A 10043-nucleotide genomic window follows, 5' to 3' on the forward strand; every position below is an offset into this window, starting at 1 on the left:
TAAGTGGGATGGGTAGAATTATATTTGTAAAAAAATAAAATAATATCTAAATTAGCATTTAATGAGGGGGAGGAGATTAAGTAAAAAATGAAATACTTTTATAAAAGAAATGTAAACAAGATAAGAAACTTTAAAAAATGGTGAGGGGTAAGAAAAATATTTTACATTTTATTTTATAAAGAAAATATTATTTTTTATAATAGTTTTTTAATTTTTATTTTTAACTATACTAATAATTTATTTATTTATTGTCAAGGTTGAATATTTTGTCCATGTGGAGTGTGATGTGGAAATTCTTTAAAATAAAAGAGAGAGAGAGTTTACACATACCATGATGAGAGTGGTATAAATGAGAGAGGTGAGTTTCTCAAACTAAAAAGTGATAGTTTATGTATGAAACTCAAACTTTCAATAATTTAGATATGAAACTCAAAAAAATGTATAGTTTAGATGTATTTTTGACACTTATCTCTTCAAATTATAAGAAAGTATTTGGTCAATTAATTTGGAAAACACTTTTATGTAATAATATTTATATTTGGTGAACTTTACACATTACAAATAAGGACATATAATAAATTTACTTAATGTCTAATGTTACTATTAAGTAGATTAATAAGTTCAAATATTGATTAAGAATAACTAGTAACAAATTCTTTGAATGTGAATATCCATTCATATTTTTTAACTATACATGTACCAATTATTAATAATTCATATGTTAGTAGAACTGTCAATATGGGCTAACCCACCCCATTCAGGCTAATCCATGTGGACTTCGACATTTTACGAGACCGGGCTAGCCCCGTTTTTGTGTGGGCCAGAAAACGGTCGCCCCAACCCACAAGTACGTGGGCTATAGGTTTGCCGGGCCAGCCCAATTTTTTTATATTATTTTTAGAATTATTAAATTAAATCATAAAGTATAATTTTAAAATATTATCATAAATATCGACAAAAACTATATTAAATGATGTTAATGTTACTACTTTTTAATCAAATCCACAAATAAAATTATCTTTATAATATTTATTAAGTTTTTTTTCAAGTAAAAGTATAAATATCTAAGTAGAAATATTAACCTAATTGTTTTGAATTTGGACTCTCTTTAATTTTAAATTTTAATATCATATTACATTTTTTAATTAATTTTTATTGGCCCACGGGCTGGCCATACCGATATTTCTCAAGCCCCAAAAATCAGCAGGCTTATTCAGGCTGGGCTAAAAAGTCTTTTCTCAAATGGGCTCCAAAAATCGTAGTCCATCCCTATTAAATTCTCGGTTAGGCCAAGCCGGCCCAACAGGCCTAGCCCATATTGACGGCTTTATATGTTAATAAAATGAAGCTTTCTATTCTTATATTTAAGAAGTTGTTATAAATTTGCTGGACTAAGAGCCTGTTTGGATAAGCTTAAAAACTGGTCATTTAAAAGTCAATTTTTAACTTATTAGATTGTTTGACAATTATCAAAGTGACTTATTTTAAGTCAAAAATGACTTATTTTAAGCCAAAAGTTAAAAGCTAAGTAAGAGATGCTTTTATTTTCAATCTAAAAGTCATTTTATGTTGACCAAGTATATTATCTTTTTGCCCTTAATCTTTATCTTAATTATTATTATTATTATTATTATATTTATTATTATTTATATTTATTATTATATTATTATTATTATTATTTATATTTTGTTATAAAATCAAGCTATAAGAATATAATTAAAGAGAAGAAAACAAGAGAAGTAGATAGAACAAGAGGAATTTTCTTCTTATTCAAGTGTATATCAAATTGTGAGTGATATCTCTATTTATAGTGTTGAGATATCACTCCCAAAAGTCATTTAACTAGTAGATACATAGTTATCTACATTGTTATCCAAAAGGGGGTTCATATCATCTAGGGAATACACATACATGAATTTAGTAGTTCATGAATAAACCAAATGGTCATCCACTATTCAATGGATTTATAACACTCCCCCTTGGATGTCCATAGATAATGTACCTCGTTAAAAACCTTACTAGGAAAAACCCTGTGGGAAAAAATTCTAGTGAAGGAAAAAGAGTACACATATCTTTTGATACGCACTATTTGTTGCCTCATTAAAAACCTTGCCAGAAAAACCCAGTGGGACAAAACCTCGGTCAAGAGAAAAAGAGTGCAACGCGTATTATACTCTCCCTGATTAAAACATCACATAATTTCTTGTGATGATGTCTCCAATCTTCGTACATTGTGGTTGATATATGTTACTTATCTCATATCAAATCTCATTTGAGAGTTTTGTTCTCATAATCATGGTTTAGCTATAATTGGAGGTATACAATTTCTGCTAAACCAACCAGCATTATCAATATAATTTCATAATTTGGAACTATGCTCTTAATTTTAACTATTCGAGCAAACAACCTTACAAAAACCAATTTGTAAGTTGACAACAAAATACATGTGACCATAGCATAGATGCATCGATCATATAGTTGCAAATGATCCACATGACAGGTGAACGGACCCATATTCACCTTTTTATATGTTCCAAAAACTTTAGGGAATTCCAATTCCAACCTTAACTGGTACAATGATCATTTTATGAAGAGAACAAGCAACACATGAGAATTCTTGAAGAATCTTTTATTTCTTCATCATATAATCCATATGAATTCTCAATTACATTTGCATCACATTTAAACCAGAATGGTCAACCGGTCATGCCAACTAATCTTTATTTCAGTACACGTATAATTTACTTTTGCATGTGACTTCATCAGCATGTTCATGTTTGTCTGCAACAAACAAGAGGAAAAGTGGGGTAATCTTTTACATAAATATTTATAACCCTCTTCGGTTGTAGTGATTTATAGATATTAAATCTTTCATAATTTATAGTCTCAATATTTCTTTTCAATTCATCCGAAACTTAAAAAGTTTCTTTTGAGACTTACTACAACTCAATATTATTCCTTTGCACAACTCGTTAGAGCTTGCAATTTAATTTTGTGTACTATCACATATTCCATGACACCATCCCTATGGTGAGCATCTCCTTAAAGAAGGAAATTATATTATCATTGTCATGGTCAAAATCATTACGAGCAAGACATGTTTCTTGCTTTACTTTTGTTGTACCATAGGTACACAACCAATGACAAATTTGTATTGCCACACAACTATTTCTTTCTTTTGCCCTTTCGGTAGTTCACAATAAACATACCATAGTGACGTATAAACATACAATACCATTAACTATTTCTGGCAAATAAAATTTATTTCCTCTCAGACCTCCCGTAGAGGTGAATTTTGGTATATATCATTTTTTCTCAAACCTCCCATAGAGGTGAGTTGTAGCATATATTCAACCTATAATGATTTTATCACATCTTGACCTATTCTCTTATAGAATGGTCGAGCATTCACGATACTCATCACAAGTCACATTCTCTTCAAGGAATGGACTAATCATTTATATGTACTTCATTAATAGCATTATAAGCACATTGTCATGGCTTTAAAATTCATCATATTTCCATGACACACCTCAACATCACTTTGAAAGATCAAGTGTACCATCACTTTATCTTCTTGTCTTTTGATGGAGGATTTATAAACTTGTCAAATTATTGGGTCGACAATATTCACAAGTCCAATGACCTTTAATACCATCTTGATAATAAAATTGTCTTCACATTTTGAAGGACTACTTGGAGAACCCATAGTGTTCTTCCTTTTATAATTACCACAATGATGACTATTATAATTCCGTCCCTTCATGCCTTTTTTCATATCGTTAATCATTTGTCATCTTTCAGACTAATTATTTACTGCTACCATATTCATACTATAGAATGGAGCAAATCAACATCAGATTTCAAAGTTATCATATGTTGCTACCACATTCTTTTCAAGAAATGGAGCAAATTCAATGGGACAAATTTCAAGGTTTTTCATCAAAAATATATTATTTTTCTTCATCATTTTATCATCGATATGGTGCATTGGCTCAAACTCAATGTCTTACCCATATAAGGCGTGTTACACCACAATTCTGTAGGACTTGAACCCAATCATGGTGCATCAAAACTCAAATTGATGTCTTACCCTTTTGGTGCGATCGAACTTGAATTTGTCGTCTTATCCTCAAATATTTTTCATTATGGTGCATCCGGACTTTAACCTGATGTCTTACCCTTTTGGTACGATGAAACTTGAATCCATCGTCTTACCCTTAACCAACGGTATAATAGACCGAAGTACAACATAACTTACCCTTTGAGTCTTTCAAAACAATCAAAATAATATTCAAACTCATGCTATTTAAATTTTATACCTTCTTCCATTTAAGATGTTTTGTATAGCATGTCATATTCAACCAATAGTTGAATATGTCTTTAGTTCCTGATAATTGTTAGTGATAGAATACTATTTTATTCTAAATCATAAAATATTTTAGAAAATGCATACCTGATTTTATGCAAATAATACCTTGATTCGCATAACGAGATCAACCAAAATACGAGTTAAAGAAAAACTAAAACTCACTCTCAATTTGCTAGAGACTCGTGCTGATAACATGTTATAAAATCAAGCTATAAGAATATAATCATAAAGAGAAGAAGACAAGAGAAGTAGATAGAAGAAGATGAATTTTCTTCTTATTGAAGTGTATATCAAATGGTGAGTGATATCTCTATTTATAGTGTTGAGATATCACTCCCAAAAGTCATTTAACTAGTAGATACATAGTTATCTACATTGTTATCCAAAAAGGGGTTCATATCATCTAGGGAATACACATACATGAATTTAGTAGTTCATGAATAAACCAAATGGTCATCCACTATTCAATGGATTTGTAACATATTTATTATTATTATTATATTTATTATTATTATTATTATTATTATTTATTACTATTTATATTTATTATTATTATTATTTATTATCATTATTATTGTTTATTATTATTTTTATTATTATTATTATATTTATTATTATTAATATTTATTATTATATTATTATTATTTATATTATTATTTATTATTATTATTATTATTATTATTTATTGTTGCTATTATTATTATTATTTATTATTATTATTATTCCCCTTTTTCTAATTATTATTATATTTATTATTATTATGATTATTATTATTGTATTATTTATTATTATTATTATTATTATTATTATTATTGTTGTTGTTGTTGTTGTAATAATAACAATAATAATAATAATAATTATTATTATTATTATTATTAAGTTGCGTATACAAGATTAACTTAAATAATAAATTTGTGTTACTCTTATAAATAATTTTGATGATAAAGAAATATGTGAATGATAAGAAATATTATTACTTATGGATGTAAAATATAAATTAATTTTGATTTAATTTTTTAAGTATAAAAACCTTAAATTAATCAACTTTTTATCATGTTAACAACTTTAAGGGTATTTCAGACATTTTGATTAAAAAAAGTGCTTAACAACACTTATTTGTCAAACACATCAACAATTTTTTTTCAACTGCAGCACTTTTATCCAAACACATAATTACTTATTTTAAAAATAAGTTTCAGCACTTTCAAAAGTATTTTTTAAAAACTACATTTTTTAAGTCAATCCAAACGGACTCTAAGTGGATTGTCCATTGAGTTTATCCATAAACTTATGTACTTATCATTTATATGTATTCTCTAGATTCTATGAACCTTTTTGGATAAGAATGTATCTATTTATTATGGTACTTAATATGGTGACTTTTAAAGTGATTTCTCTACCTATAAATAGGGTCCATTCACCGTTGTGAGACACACATGAGACATGAATACATTTGAATAAGATGATCTCTACATTCTACTCCCCATATCTTTGTATATATTTCTTGTAGTATATTATTCAAATGTTATAATACGTTATCATCACGAGACTATAGCCAATTGAGGTTGAGTTTTAGTTTTTCTTTAGTTCATGTTCTAGTTGATCTCATTATGAGAATCAGAAGAAAAAATGATAATTGCTTTGATCAAGGTATTATATGCATAAAATCGGGCATATACTATTGGCTGAATATTCTCTACTCCACAAAGTTCGTTAAATGGAAGAAAGTATAAAGTTTTTGTAGCATGAGTTTGAATATTATTTTGATTATATCTTATGAATTTTATTTCAATATTTTGAAAGACTCAAAGGGTGATTCATGTTGTACTTTGGTCTATTATAACGTTGGTTGAGGGTAAGACGTGGATTCAAGTCTCATCGCACCATAAGGTTTAGAATCAGGTAAAGTTCGCATGCACCATAATGAAAATGTTTGAAGGTAAGACGGTAGATTCATGTTTTATGTCACCAACAGGATAAGACATCAATTTGAATTTTGATGCATGTTAATGATAAGAATTTGGTTCGAGACTCATTGAATGATGGTCTAATATGCCTTATATGGTCAAGACATTGAGTTTAAGTCTCAGTGCACCATGGTGATGATATAACGATGACTAAGACTTTGATGAAAAGTCATGAAGTCTATCCCATTGAATTTGCACCATTCCCTAAAGCGAATGTGGTAGCAATACTGATAAGTTTGAAATTAGTCCAATTACTCCACTCTATCATATGAATTGAATATATGAATAAGTGCATTGATGGATAAAATGACAACAGTTTATTATTGTGGTAATTATAATGAGAAGAACGCTATGGGTTCTCCAAATGGTCCTTCAAAATATGAAGGTAAGTTTATCATCATAATGGTATGAAAAGTCATTAGACCGGTGGTCGTTGTGCCCCCTAATAATTTGATAAATATATAAATATTCTCCATCAAAAGAAAGGTAGACAAAGTAGTAGTACACTTGACCTTTCAAAGTGATGATGAGGTAGGTCATGCAAAGGCATGGCAATATGCTTATAATGCAAATTTATGAAGCACATAGAAATGACTATTTCATTCCTTGAAGAAAATGTAACTTGTGATAAGTATCTTGAATGCTCGATCATTCTGAAACAAAATTTATTGATAAATCATTATGGGTTGGATATATGAAATCACTCACTTCTATGAGCAACACATGTATGCATCAAGTCAACAAGGTTTCCCCATCATAATTGATTTAGAGTCAGAAATTAAATAATTTCCATCTAAAGTTTGAATATGTTGTGTCTGATTTAATTGCTTCATCACGCATGAGATGGACCTCCAAATGAGGTTGGGTGAATTCTAGTTTTTCTAACATTAGGGAGAGAGATGATTGACAACTTAAAATTATGTGATGAATTATCTAGATCCTCACTTTTTAAAAAAATAATATGAACTTGAAGTTTAAGAGATAATTCATTTGCATAATGTTGTAAATTAATTGTCAGATGAATTTATTGGTCCTTGTCTTATAATTCGACTGCAAATACTCCAATAAAAGACTTTAAAAGACAGAGTTTATGGTATGCTTGAAGCGTAATAGATCAATCGATTCCAAACGAAAAACTATTTAAGAAAGGAGAAGAGTAAATGATCAAGATGGTCATGATAATGTGGCAAGTGTTTGCACGATGACATAATATTTCATTGAACATTGATAAAGGTTTAGGTACCTAAAATAATGAAATATGAAGAAATCTCGATAAGTTATGTCGTATTGAAATCGAGTCAAAAGAACATCGACGATATATTTTATATAAAGTAGCGCTCAATGTCGTAGATGATGACGGGGATCTTGAATTTGAATATTTCGTATGGTGTGGACAGATAAATGATTGGATAAATAAAATGCACAATTTGAATATATTATGTTTCACTTTGAAGAGTGATGTTTTAAAATTATAGTCCATGGAGCAAGATATAATGTCAATGGGGTACTATGAATCATTGTGCCAAAGTATAATTGTAAAATATAAAGTACAGTATGTGCCTTAGGGCATAAAAGGATTTTCGCAAAAGTCCTGACATTATTAAATGAGATATATTCTCTTGTAGTGGATGCAATGATGTCACAACCCAAGCCTACACCCTAGACATGGCCGGCACTCAAGAACCATTGTTGGTCCCAAGCGAACCTTATCTTGGCTGACTACAAGCGCAACACTAACTTTAGCATACATAAGCATCAAACCGAAGAAAAACATTTGAAAGTTTACTAAACCTCATAACTCTCTAATATATTGAGTATGAAACATAAGTTTTAAATCAAATATCTAAAACTGAAAGACTGTCCAAAACTCTCTATCTATGAAGCCTCTACTATACAAAGATGAGTGTTGAGACAAGACCTACGGCTCCTCAAAAGAGCTACTACTAACAACTCATAAACTCTGGGTCCTTCAGAAGTAAGGAAACCTCACTCGAAAGCTGACGAGCAGATGAAGTGATCTCAACAAACTTTCGTTCAGGATCTTAAGAACTAGTATTTGCATCACTAAAAATGCAGGTCGAATGACATCGGTACATTACATGTACGAGTATGTAATATAGTTGAATAATAAATAACTGAATGAAAGGACTGCAAAAGATGTAGATATACTCAACTGAATATAAAGAAATAAATAAGTGAAATCATTAAAACTTTATAAAAATACTTACACATCACTGAACTCAACATATTAAATAATATAATAAAAAAATACACTTTTAACTCTATTTTGGATATTCTAATTGACAACCATCACTATGAGCTATGTGATGATACCTTACCGGAATATAAGACACCTCAACTAAATGGATCCACTAAGTTACGCTTAAAAAACAAGGAAAAATACATCAAATTCCCCCTGAACTTGGCAGCAAAACTCACTTTAGTACTTTAACTTTACGAGCGTTTAAATACCCCCTTGAACAATTCTAAACTAATTATATACCACCCTAAGAGCTGACGTGGCAAAGTGAGTGTAGTCACTCTCCTCAAAGCGCGTGAAATAATAAAAAAAAGTAAATATTGAAAGGTAAAATCATACACATGGCATTTTTTTATTAGCCAATATTTAACTAATATTTTTTTAATTTTTTTTTACAAGTTAAAGTTAAAAGAATGTGAAATTTCTTTTTTAGAAGTAAATGAAATTTGTGGGTTCAATTATTTTTAAAAAATATTTAAATTTTTTGTTCTCTATTTATTTTGTTGTCTTCACCAAATGTCTTCTTCCACATTGAAGCACTCCTTATACATTTCTTCTTACATATAAAAATTTTTCCTTCATCTTCATCATTCACCTCACACGTCCTTCATTAATCACAAAAATTCGACATCCAATTCATATTTGTTGAATGCAAACTTTGTTGAGTTTCAAGTAACCTATTTTGAATTCTATTAGTTGTGATGCAAAATAATGTGGGTCTATCAACTTTTTTACACAATCTTCATTTTTCATTTAAGTTGTTAAGAAAAAAATAATTTTGAAAAAAATATTAATCTCCAATGGGAGAATGTGTGGAAGAGAGATGGTTCGAAGAAGAAAAAGTAAGTATTGATGAATGTTGAAGAAGAAAATAACCATTGAAAGATGAAAATTCGGAAAAAAAAGAAGCTAGTGAAGGTTGAAAATGGTCAAAATCAAGAAAGAAGAAAGGGGGAGGGGGGGGGGTAGAAGAGAAGGGGTTGAAGAAGATGTGACACTTTTGATTTTAAGATGTATTTTTAATTAATTGATTAGTGTAATGAGTTTAAGAAAACACAAGGGTGGTGCTTACATTGCTACGTTTTGGCGGGTGAGAGTGGTGTACCACTCTCAAAGTTGTATTTAATACTGTTCAAAGATGTTAAAGGAGTATTTAAACGTCCGTATAGTTAAAGTACTAAAGTAGTTTTGTTGCCAAGTTCAGGGGGTATTTGATGTATTTAAGGAATCATCTATCTATGTTGACAAACATGATTTATGAAGATTTTGAGTTGTCTGAACTCATCCTCATATTGGTGTTCAATACTGCTCCAAACAATATATACACTTATGCTCATATGTTTAAAAACATAAATCTTCTTCTGATTTTGTTTGAGATGATGCTTAAACTGCCCTCTTAAAAGAGGTAACTAGTCTTGAAATATCTTTTTAACTCATAACTCAT

This window comes from Solanum pennellii, chromosome 9 (assembly GCF_001406875.1).
Source record: "Solanum pennellii chromosome 9, SPENNV200".
Taxonomy (NCBI): Eukaryota; Viridiplantae; Streptophyta; class Magnoliopsida; order Solanales; family Solanaceae; genus Solanum; species Solanum pennellii.